The sequence below is a fragment of the Onychostruthus taczanowskii genome, unplaced genomic scaffold (genome assembly GCF_017590055.1).
Source record: "Onychostruthus taczanowskii isolate IOZ18803 unplaced genomic scaffold, ASM1759005v1 scaffold31, whole genome shotgun sequence".
NCBI lineage: Eukaryota > Metazoa > Chordata > Aves > Passeriformes > Passeridae > Onychostruthus > Onychostruthus taczanowskii.
This window is the reverse complement of record NW_024500461.1, coordinates 5,853,060-5,866,094: the sequence shown is the minus strand read 5'-3', so window position 1 is coordinate 5,866,094 and position 13,035 is coordinate 5,853,060. Positions and strand designations below refer to the sequence as shown.

Below are 13,035 nucleotides of genomic sequence, written 5' to 3'. Positions count from 1 at the left end.
TCAAACAGACTAGTGTAGAACTCATTTTGGTTTGCGTGGTTCCTTGAGCTAGTGTTTCAGGGTTTACCTTTCAATACAAACCCATTTTTTGTCTTCCACATGGATCTTTTTGAATTAACTTGTTGTTGTTTTTGGTTTTGTTTGTTTGGAAGACTTCATCTCTCATGGAATTGGAGGAGGTTCAAAAATAGGATTTTTACTTAATGAGAGCACCGTCCAAAGATCAGATGACCTTAGGCCAGGTTTTCCACTTCTGTACAGCTCACCCCTCCCACCCCCCAAAAACAAACAAAACATTTGACTGCCAAATCAGAACACAACACACAAATCTGTCTGTTGTGAAACTCGTGGTTTCCTTGTCACGTATTGCAGAGGTAAGGGCTGGCAGACAGAGCTCTGTGAGACGGGCCAGTCAGTGGCTGGCTGTCGTTACAGCTTCCAATCCTTTTGTTTGTTTTGTTTTTGTTTTTTGTTGTGAGAGAGAGAAGCTGAGATTCATTGTGCTGTGAATTCATCTTAAGTGCCTGAAATGACTAATTTTTTTTTTTTTTTTGTTTGGAAATGTGATCCTGAAACAATCCTTGGTTTTTAGAGTTGTCAGGAGGCTTGAATCTTCAAAGTTTTTGTATTTTTTCTCAATTCTTCTTTTTTTCTTGTAAATCTAAGTAATATGGTCTGTGTATAGACTGAAATCAGCATCAACTGTGTGAAAAAGTCATATAATCAGTGTATAATCGATATTTACAATGCTATCAGATACTAATATTCATAATAGTTTTGTAACAACGCATTGCATTGTACTTGCTTAATGCAGTGTATGAACAGTGGGTATCAAATGGGATATATTACTGAAAGGAACTGCTGCAGTGTGGTACTAAAGATCTGTTTTATTCAATGATGGGAGTTTTTTTGTCTGCATTTTTCTGATGAGTGTCTCTGGATTTTGTGTTTCAGCTCTAGTAATTGTGAAGTAAGTGGTGATACCTTGAGGACAAGTGTGAACTAGAGCTGAGTGTACAACCCAGGGTGCAAAGAAGGAGATTCAACAACCTCAACATTCAGGCAAAAATTATTTCTCACCTAGCTGTAGTTACACTTCGAAGTGAAGTCTGCTTAAATGCAAAGGAACAATTTTCTTTTCCTTGAGAAGAAAGAAGCAGGTTTAAAAATTTACAGAGTAATTAGATTTTCCAGTTACCTTGACCTACATTTATTGCTGAGATTAGAAACTGCAATGTTCAATAACTATGTTCTGGCAAGTTTTATGTGACTTTCTTTGCCACTCTTAGTTTATTATGGTTAATAAAAAAGAAATATTTGCTTTGGAGGTACTTTTAGTCCTTTACTTAATATTTACTCTGGAGAGGAATGGATACCTAAGATTTTTTGTTACCTCTTCAAATAGCACATCCAATTAATGACTTTATATTAGGGAAACCAGTGTCTTTAGTTATTATTCTAGGTGATCATTTGCTCTGCCACATTTATAACATTTTTTTTTTTTTGTTATTCAACAACTAAACCAGCACAAAAATCCCAAAGTTCAGGAGCAAACAGTGTCTTAAGAATGCATTCCTCTAGTGCTGCATAGCATGAGCTTTTGGAATAGTAGGTCTTCATTCAGCTGCTCTGAGGCCAGGTGAAAGGCTGCCTGGAGCTGCAGCCTAGTCATCATTTCAGCAGAAGCTGCAGTAACTGCAGTGTTGAGGCTGGAAAGCTTAGCCTGACAGCCAGACTGGTTAGCAGCTTTCCCAAAACTAGAAGAAAGGTTTTGAACATATGTGAATATAAGAACATCTGGTTTACAGGAAATATAAGAATTCATTGGGTTAGTTCTTATTTAAGTTGATTTACTCCACCAAGATACAATAGGAGAGAGTAGTGATTCTTCTGAGATTTTATGTATTTGGCAGGAAAAAAATTACTTCAGGTAAGCAAGCAAGCGAGAACTGTGCCAAGCTAGCTTCCCTGCAGACTTAAAATATTATCTTTTTAATGATTTAGCAGTTATGAAAATGCCAGCATTAGTCTTAAAATAATTTGAAGTGCCAAAAAATATGCAAAAGGCTTGCCAATTCATACATGCACTCTCTTCTGGTAAACAGTGAACAGGAAGAACTTTGAAAAATGGAACACTTACATATTTCTGAATCATGCTGCTACATAAAGAAGCTTTTATGAAGTAAGTCCCACATTATCTTTTCCCTTAGAATGAGATTGTCAGCTGGCTGTTGTCAGCTGCACTTTGAAGAGCGTACGCATACATGGTCACTATAATAGAAGTTGCATTCACCGTCCACAGGGCTCCCTAATTTTCAGGTGAATTTAGACCACTGCTACAGCTACCAACAATTTTTTTTTTCTTTGGTTTATTGTTGTTGAACAACAGGTATGAACTGTATGCAATTACACTGTTACTGTCTGCCAGTCCAGCTTCATAATCTTGGCTTTTATCAAAAAGTATAGTTAGCACTGCTTTGATGTCTGGTAAAAGTGACCCTGCCAGTAAAGATAGGGATTAATATCGAATGCTTATGAATGGGGATGAATAATAGTCACCATTTAATTGAAAGGAGGAATCAATTAAATGCAATTATGTTCATTTGAATGTAGACATCTGAGCATGTTATTTTTTATATACTTAGAGAACTGCCTATTTTTTGTGCTTTTTAAAATGTTCAGTGAATTGTGATTGATTTGGATTTGCTTAAAATTGAACTTTTAGCAAAATAGAAGAAGTACAACTTTACATAACTGTTTAGCATATATTATTTGGCTTCTGTGATAAAGTTGTTTTGACAACACTCAACTTCATTCAAAGTATCTGCAGAAGATTTTTTTCAACTAATACAAAATTCTTTTATCTTTTTCGTAGAGACAATCTGAAATCTGAAGATTTGTCCAAATTCCGTGAAATAAGTAAATAGAAATTAAGATCACTATTAGGTATTTCAGATTTTCTGAGAGATAATGTAATTTTAAATTTGGTGTAAGCTCCTAAGGGCATAAAACTTTGTTACTTGTATTTCCTGTTTAGTTTTAAAGTCATAAATATTCCTCCATAAATATTCCTCCCATGAAAGGTGTGTTTCACAATAGGGTCCTTAGTATTTTCTCCTCCTTAGTTATGAATTCATTCAAACACTTTTTAAATTCAAATTTTTATTTAATTCTGGTAGTAGACTACTTATAGTGCAAGTGGGTGTAGTTTGGAGAGGCTATATGACTGACTTACAGGCTTGTTCAGTGATAAAGTTATGCCTTCTAAGTGATTGCAATGAAATTCTGATTTATGTGCAAAGAAAATTGGAAGTCTGGCTCCATAAGATTGTGATAGTATGATCCTTTGTTGATCCTCATTCAGTTTCCTAGATTAAAAAGGGTAAAATATGTCTAGGTTTTGAGGAGTTTGACTTACTGGAAAGATAGGACTTCACTTTTTCAAAGCTGTGAAAATACCCAAATAGTTTTGGAGGTCTACCTGTGGTTAAGATGTTATCACTCCCAGAGCAGCAGCGAGCCTGTAATAAATACCAGCTGCTCCAGAGTCCTGGCTTAATGTACAGAGGAAATTGGACCATGAACTGAGTTGCCAAGAGATGGACACATGTTCTGTTTGGCTAAATCTGTGCAGTATGTTTTCCAGCCATGGGCTGAGGGAAAGAGTTTATAGTGGCCTTACATCAAAACCATGCAGCTCTTTCTGGCAGAATCTACTTATTAGAAGCCAGGTTAATAATAAAAGGGTAGCTGTATTATTATCAGGTGCATAAAAAATGGAAGAATAGAATGTAATTTACGCAACCTTCTTTCCTAATCTAACAAAAGTCTTCTTGGCTAGACTTGGCACTCAAGTCTCATAGAACAGGTTATTTATTTATTATGTTTATTTTGTTATGTTTGTGTAGCCAGGTTACTGACTATTTGACCCTGTCTATTTCTGATATGACTTTACATAAATCTAGCAGAAGAGTTTGAATGACAATGCACATCTTTTTTGACTGTAGAAAAACGTAATTTGTGGCAGAAACACAGGGGGCTTGACCAAGGTATGTTTTATGAGGAAATGTGCTAAATAGCCATGCAAGTTATTTTGTCTCCCTGTGAGTTGAAGAAATACTTGAGATAATTATTAAAGTTAATTCCACATGAGCAGTAAACACTTATTAAATTTTACTCTTATATCTGATAGAATTTCAAAGGTAAATGGAAAAAGTGATTACTGCAAAGGTGTGGTGGCAGAGGGCAATAGAAAACCCTGAGTATCTTCTCCATGTTTTCATCTGAAGACTTAATTCCAAAAGGGTTTAGACTTAATTCCAAGGGTTCTTGACCCCTATACATTTAGTCAGACTTAACATTTCTTGTTGGAAGCTGCCTTTAAAAAAAAGTAGATAATAAAATCATAGAATCATTTAGGTTGAAAAATACTCCAAAATGCTGATAGATATGTACAACAGTATGGGTGGAGCAGATTTATAATATGTAACCCACAAATTTTAATCATAGTTAGTCATTATCATCTTTATGACCCATTACAAGACTCTTAAGATTGATTATGGGCTACTTGAAAACATCCAGACACGCAGGCTGATCATTGCTCTGTTTCTACGGGAATATTTGATGACTGAATGCGTTACTGGCTTTGGAACCAAATTACAGTGGGGCCTGGTATTATCACTTATATTTCAGTGCTTTTGTTTCAGACTGTGGTTTGGCTGCTGTTACTAAATATATGCAGCAGAGCTGTTTGCAATTTAAGAGTTGAACCTCCTGGTGTTAAGAGGCCAGCAGAAGGTAGCATTTAAGCTGTGCCTGAGTGCTCTGCTGAGGTCAAAGGCACAGATGTGTGCCTGGTTTGTTTTTGCACACAGAAAATCGTGCAAAGACAGTCTGTGGGCAAACGGAAGATTTGCATATAAATGTACATGTTGGTAGCAGTAGGAAATCACTATAGTGGCGCTGGATTTTAGCCTAGTCATTTCCATATGCTTAGGGTTCTGTTGCTCAGCTTCTGAGCAGGTGAAACATGTTTTCTGTGTATGGCCACAATAAAATGTTATTGGTATGGGGGATGGATTCAAACATGAATGTTATTAGAGCTAGCCAGCTTCAGCTTCGGTCTTACTGAAGAATTGCATTTATCTTGACAGATTGTATCCATAACTTTCCAGGACCTGTGAGATAGAATCTGTACTTGAGAAAGATCATCAGAATGGTTGGATGGTTGGAGCATTGAGACCCAGTAAGCTCCAAATTAGGAAAAGCCAAGTAGGGAACTTCTAGTTGTTACTCTGACAAGTGCTCTGAGTGATTTCCTTTATTGCACATAAATCCACATGAATTATTTAAATATTTACATTTATTTAAATTTAAATTATTTAAATTGCACATTTTGATAACTATCTATTGAAACTTGTTCCTTTTTGTAAATATTTTTCTTCTCATACAACTAGTATGAGAGTAGTCCACTATTTGTGTGTAGGTAGTTTTGAGAAGCATTCACCAACTATATAGTTTTTCTTAATAGTAATTTCAATTTCCCAAATTTTGGGAAGACAGAAAAAAAAAAAAAAAGGACTTATACAAAAAATACAGTTACGCAGAATAAAAACAAATTTTCCTCCTGGAGTTTCCCCAAAGTTAGTGTATCAGTCTTTAGTTACTACTTCATAATGATGTAAATACTATTTGTTTCCAGTAGAAGCTGAGTAAATGGTTACTGAACTTTGTCCTGAGAAACAATAAATGTGGACAATTCAAATCAAAGACTGGGGGTGTTTGATTCTGTAATTCAACTTCTCATTGAGCTGCATGTTAACAGCTTCACATCTTTCAGTGCAATGAGGCTCAGATTTTACTATTGTCTAGGTAACTACTGTTAAAATATTGATGCAGTGGTATTTACTGTAAGTATGCTGTAAATTGATACCTTTTCTATTGTTACTGCTTCTAAAACTGAGCCACAGTAAGAGTTGAGCTGTCCATTGTTTTATTAAAGTTCACTGTTTCCTGGGTTTGGGATGAAATCCAGCTGTTTTGGATTCCTCCATAGAATAAAATTGTTTTCTATTCTGGTAATGAGTGTTTCTCAGGAAGAAGAGAAAAGTTTTGTTATTGTTTTAGGATTTATCTGATCTGCCTGTTGCTCATATTGATAGACAATGCCTCTTCAGTTTATAGCCTTGTCTGAAGTCAACTTTTTAAAAAATATTCTACCTTGGCTGTATTACTTAATTTGTTGTCCTATTAAATTAAATAACTGATGCAACAAATTCCATCCTTCCACCATGCTTGTGCAAGCTTTGTAAGTTTACTTCACTGACTATATTACATAGAACTGTTCATGTAATCTTAGTTGACTTACATTATGACATTGTAGCTCTGTCTTTATAATAAGATATCCAAAAATATTATTTTCAGCTTTATCTCAATGCTCCCTTACTTATGTGACTGTGCATGTGAGTTTTCAGGGATGCTGCTGAGTTCATCTCATTCTCGACAGGTCAAGTGGAGTGTAGAGGGCTTACAATGTTTTAGCAGTGTTATGCATATTTAAATTAAAATTTGACTTTATAAAACCTCATTTTTCATTTAACATAAATTTTAATATTACTTTTTCTTGCATAAAATAGTAAAAAATTAGTAAAATTTCTGATTAAATTCAAAATTATTCTTCTGAATGAGTACTTAATATTTTCACTCCGGACAAATTGTAGGTGAAAAAAATGTAAAATTTCTTAAAAGACAGTGTATCTCCATAAGTTACATGTATATAAATTAAAACTCTGGGATAAGGGTTTAGGGTACACCTTAATTCTAATTTTAGTAGCCCGTTTTAACATTTCTCACAGGATGGAAAAGGGTGAACTTTCTTATTATTTTTATATTATTTCCTGAACCTTACTGTTACTATTTTTAAGAGTTCAGATAAGGCATCTTTATATAGGAAAGAAAATTCTGGCAATAGCAATGCATTACTGGAAGCATAAAAGATGTCACAAACAACCTTTTTTTTTTCCTAATGACAATTATAAACCTGTTTTATGTGTTTCAGTGTTTGTCACTCTTTTCTTCTGCCTGAATAATGAACACTAATCCTAGGGAAAGACCAAAGATCCCATGGATTGCTAGTATTAGCAGGAAGCTTGTAAGAATGATCCACCAAGGACAGTGCTTTACTACAGATCTTGTCAGTTTGAGTTTTAAAGGAAATGAAGATATTGTGGTTTAAATTAAGTTTGAAATAGGATTTAGAATTTGACTGAGGACAAATCTAGTTTAGATTGGTTAGAAGGCATAGCTTCACAAATCATATCCTGATTATGGAAATGCTAAAAGATTGTTGTAATTGCCACTGCAAATTTGTTGTTATTCAAAGTGGTGACATGTCTTTTGAAATCATCTATTAGACTCAAGATACTTGCCTTGAAATTGTCTGAAACCAGATTTTGCAATTGAATACTTGGACTTTTTGCAAATGGGTACTGTTTTTCCCCTGATAGTAGGACCAGAAGTGCAGATAATTTCTAGAGATGCATTGTAAGTGGCACCAAACAAAGTACACTAAAATAAATAAAAACTGAACACATGAATTAAAATTCTGTAATATAAATGATGATCATGTGCTTTTTGGCTTTTATCTCTCCTTTTCTGATTTTCTCTGATTACCTCAAAGATTTTTCCTTTTATCTTTTCTTTTCTTTTACCTTGGGAAGTGTTATCCTCTTTGTATCAGTTTTATGTAGTATTTATGTCTAGACTGCTGCCAGATGGACTTTGTCAAAGGTCTGTAAAGTCATTTGGACCTTTCATGTATGTGAAAGGGACCTGGATAGATCCAGTTGTGGAACTGGTATTATGCTGGGTAAGAGTGTTGCGAGTTTGATGTGTAGTGTTGCCCTAATATTAGAGATCATAAAACCATTTCATTCTAGACCTCGGAAAATTAGTAATAATTACATATTAATTGTTTTGTGTTGACTCCAGTGGTGTGCTTTCCCTGTTTAATGCCACTGGAGCAGTCCCTTTTAACTATGAAGTAATGTCTGCCGCTCAATTTGTCCCCAGTTGAACTCAATGTGCCGGCCTCTTATATAATAAAGTCTAAATAACAAAGAATGAACAAGTAGTACAAGTACTACTTGTACTATACAAATTTAAAATTGATGCTGACACTACCCTTTCTCAACAGTTTTTAAATACTGCATGTGTGCATTATATAGAAATGGTAGTTTATTTTAAGGTAAGATTGGTTCTTTCCGTGCTTTTCTTGTTACAACGATTTTGATTCATTCAGAGAACCTGCTTCAGTAGATTAATTTCTAAAGATACTGTAAAATTCATTCTTATGTTAAGGATTGTAAAATTCTACAGATGCAACCATAACTTTTCTGCCTTGGCAGATATTTGGAGACATCTTTCATGTCTATAGCTATCAAGCATTTTCTACATTATGAGGTTCAACTTGATGTACAATTTGTTACCTCATTGCCTTTCTTGATGAATAGACTTTAAATACTAAAGCAAACTTTAAATGCAAAATGATATAAAGAAACTATACTCTCATATATTTTCTTTTTGAGTAATACTTTATGAATCCAGCTACTTAAATAATGTTATTTCATCATAAGAACCCTGGAGCACCTGTTCAATGTGTTATAATATAAACTCAAAGAGGATGTTCTTTCATGTTTGACTTTTGATGTGTACCATTGGATGGCTCTACTTCATCAGCTGCTAACTAATGCATACTCCACATTTTCTTTCTGCAGCCACAAGAAAAAGCTTCTTAACACACTGACCTTCATCATTTGTACTTGGTGATATCCGCATCTAACATAACTTGAAACTTCAGCTTTGTGAGTAATATATTTGTGCTGTAAAAGTTGAAGAGTACTAGAGGAAAAAGAGGGTGTGATTGAGTGAGTGTGGGGAAAAGAATGTGCTCAGAAACACGTAAGGCAATGTGTGGAGCCAACCTCAGAGTAGGTATAGAGGGTTGTGCCAGGGAATGGATGACTCTCCTGGGGTATGCTGAAGGGGCAATGAATTTTTATTAAGGGAAAAGAGAGACACAGATGAATGCTTGCTTTTAAAGAATTCTGTGTTTCCCAGTTCCCTTCCTGCTCTTCCTTTCTTCCCTTTATGCCTGCCTATTTCTACAGTGATAAGCTTATCTTGGCAGTTAGGAAGTTGTGTGATCCATAACCATTGCTAATAGAAGGGCAGTTATGGCTGTTCTGCTATGTGGAAGGGCTGGTCTGCTCAAAGATTGCTTCACCTTTTATTGTTGTTGACTGTAATCCAACAGACAGCAGTAACCACAACAACAACAAAACCACAAAAACAAAAAACCCAAACCAAAAGCCAGGAAGCTGCTAATTGATTTCTATTTCTAGTATTTCATTTGCATTTTGTTTACATTTCACTTATTTTGATGTTTCCATTGCTCTTCAGTTTCAAACAGCTTCACTGAATAGCCTGAATGAGCTTGTAAAAGATGTACAAGTGTTTCTCCTTCACACAGGTTCTAAGTCTTGAAATATATTCAGTGACTCTCTTGAACTATAATATTATATCTAAGTTATTCCACTGTAGAAAAACATACAGGATGATATAGGATTACCTATGAAAATGCCTTTCCTGGGATGGATGATCAGAGTTAATGGTCTCCATTCCCTTTAGGAGATCTTCCAGGATGTTTAGTGTATGCTGTAAAGACGTTGCAGAGCATGGCAGGCTGAATTCTGGACAGAAAAAGGCAGAAGTGATCAAATGGTTATTTTCTTTCTCCTGTGCCTCATTTTAGTGAGCTGTATGCCTTAGTATAAGTCTGATGTGTTAATTCTTCCCACTCAGAATTTTAGCCAAGCTGATTATTGATTGTGTGTGCAGTCCAGAGATGGGAAGTAGGATCTACTCTTTGCCCTCATCTCCTATTGCATATCTTGGTGACTCTCTGTAATTTGGTGACAATGCTGTACTTGCTCTTTACTGGTGCTGGATAAAATATTTATTTGATAGTATGTGCTAATTATATTTGTGCTGGTATGTGGAGTAGTATTTTCAGTATTCATTTTTAAGGGAGTAGAAGACTCCTAAGAGAGATTAAATGGATGTGGGTAGTAATACTGTGGATTTTGTGTCTTGTAACACATAAAAGCCTTCAATATTTAGTAATTCTTTTCCCCTTCTCACCTCCTACTAAAAAATAAATCAGTCCTGTATTTTTCTGTATTTTTCATTGTCATAACTGAAAACCTGCAGGATTTGGCCCATGGTGGTTTTCCCACATGTTGCACTGTTTTATACTACTCAAATTATCTCTGTGTCTGTATTTCTGAAAAATTTTTACTTAATAAGGTAAATGTGGATGTCTTATAAAAGTTCAAGCAAAATTAAATTTTACATTCTCAACATTCTCACATATGTCTCTAATATTATGTTTTGCTGTATGGATCTAGAAGTAGAAACTTGGGACAACTGAAATCAAGTCTGAACATTTGATGTAAAAATAATGGATTTCCTGTAATTAAAAAAAAAAAAATTCCCATATGGGCAGACAGTTCTAGAACTTGTCACATTAGGGCTACTTATAACATCCTTTGAAGGGTTTTCTTTTTTACAAGTGCTTCTGGAAATAATGGGATCACTGGCTTATCCAGCAGCATTATTTCTATGACTTTAATGGTAATCTTATGCAGAAATGAGCATCAAAATGACTTAAGTAGATAATTTAAGTCGTAACTTCAATGACTCATCAAGAGTCACATAAGTAGATTCAGACTAGCTGTGATACTGATTTTATGAACAAGGAATATTTTCAAACAGTAATTCAGGCCAGACTGGCCTCTGTAAATACTAGAGAATTATTTTGCAAGGGTAAGGTAAAGATAGTAATTCTTACTTTGTTTTGAAATAGTATACAAAAATTTTAAACTTTCCTTTAAAAAGTCTCCCTCTTCCAGCAGTGTAAACATCTCAAATTGCCCTCTTCGTGAAACTGAAATAGTTGCAAATTAGCTTGTGGGGTTTTGTTTTGTTTTGTTTGTTTGGTTTTCTTGCTTTTGCTCCTCAGCTCTTTTCAAGAACAAAATGGTTGTTGTTTGAGAACATGTAAGCAGTGAGTTCTGGACAGAACTGCAAGTGAAGTGGAAGGATAGAAAGAATTTCTGAAAACTAAAACAACAAGAATGAGCATTGAGAAAAAGAATGGAACTGAAAGGGAAAGGCAGGTATGAAAAAAGGGTAAGGCAGATATGAATGGCAAAAATAAAAAAAAAGATAACAAATATGATTTATGGTGCATACGTGTATACTAGCTGCAGTTAATAAGAATGGTACTTAATTTGCCCATGTGGATTAAGATTTTTTTTTTGTTTTTGCATCAGTAAAAGCACTTTGCTGCAGCTACCAGCTACCATTTTGGGAACCTCATTGCATACGGTATTTCTGATACTTCCTCTTTAACCAAGAGCCAACATTTTTTTCCCAAAACGTGATGACTAAACAGGAGAACAACTCTGAAAATGTGCTTAGCTTTATTTTTTTTTACAGTTTGAGACTTTTATTACATAGAAGTAATTGGTAAGATTTCAGTTAGGAAATATAAATATCTCCAGAAGGGAAATAAGTTTATTCAAGGTATCTTATGAAAACAGGCTTAAAATCATATTGTCTTCAGGAGGAACACAAAACATTCAGTTACTTAGATGACACTTCTATCACCTGATTGATTAAACATTAATTCTTATTATTCACTGGTGAGAAAGCACTACTTGCTCACCTGCAAGCTGGTCATATCAGTCTAATAGTATCAGTGTGTTGGTACAAAATTTCTTACAGATGAAGAAAATGAATGTGGTATTTCTCTGTATTGTTTTTTTAGACAATTGTTGGTCACTGTTCTGATGTGCTAACAGTGTACCAGATCAGTGTACCAGTGTTGTAAGCCAATGGTAAGGACTACAGACCTAAGCATTCCTGTGTTCAGGAATTTTCAAACTTGAAGCATCACTTTCAAAACAAAACAGTCAGCTTACAACAGCCTGCCAGAGATCAGAACATATAATTAAAGTGCAACTCCTAGACTATCAGTCTTCATATTTTTTTCCATAACTAGTTTGTAGAAGCCTCTTCTGGGATGGGGGAGGTTTGATTTCACTTGTATCTTCTCATAATCAGATATAGAGTCAAAAAATGTCAGAATACCGTTTAAACCCTAGCAGTCCTGCCTTGGAGTAGAGCAGTGGACCAGATGACATTTTAACTCCTAATTTTAAAGTCCTTGTTCTAGAAAGAAACATTTTTTTCCACTGGGAGCAGGATAGTCTGACCAGTAGCAATGTCTCGTTTATGCAAAAGGAGATAAACTGTCAGTCAGCTGTCACTGCTGACAGCCTGTGATGACACATGGCATGCAAAAATAAGTGATGTCTGTGGTGGTGTGTCCATGAACCATTTAAGACTTTAAGCATTGAAAGGAATATAAATTCCTTTCAATTCCTAATATAAAAGAAATATAAACATGCTCAGTGTTTATTCTTATTTTGTGTATTTATCTCTTCCATGAACCATTTAAGACTTTAAGCATTGAAAGGAATATAAATAATGATTCTTATTTTCCATAGCAAGAAGAATTTCTACCCATGATCAGGGTTTCTTAGGATAAAACCTGTTTTTGGAATGCATTTCTGTTAATATGCTGGAGAACAAGACTCAGCATGTGCTAGCATTCTGAATTTTCTTTGACATTCATGATTTCCAGCTCAGCTGCTTTTTTTTTAATGAATGTCAGATCTTTGTAATGCCAACAACAATGGTTCATTGCCAGAAAAAATAAAAACCCAAAACCAAAAAATCAAAACCCAGGAGGCAGCAAATGGAATCGATTTTTTAAAAGCTCTTTTTACTCTTAAAGTAACTGAGGAGCATGCAAGTTTTCAGAACAAGATGTGTTTACTTTGGCAATAGGTGCCATATGTTATTTTTCTTTTTTTCTTCAATCATCTCTCATAAGGAGGATAGAACACT

The 13,035-nt window shown here is 34.8% G+C and overlaps 1 long non-coding RNA gene across 2 annotated transcripts in view; it reads left to right on the top strand.

Annotated features, from left to right (window-relative positions):
• Positions 1 to 13,035, top strand: part of LOC121338654 — a 37,764-nt gene that overhangs the window by 1,667 nt on the left and 23,062 nt on the right. Inside the window, exons 1-2 of one of the 2 annotated variants that reach the window (XR_005953059.1) lie at positions 2,106 to 2,182; positions 8,775 to 8,861. The exons of the other annotated variant lie outside the window; for it this stretch is intronic. This is a non-coding gene — a long non-coding RNA (uncharacterized LOC121338654). Of the gene's footprint in view, positions 1 to 2,105; positions 2,183 to 8,774; positions 8,862 to 13,035 lie in introns of those variants that run through there. 2 annotated transcript variants of the gene reach the window in all.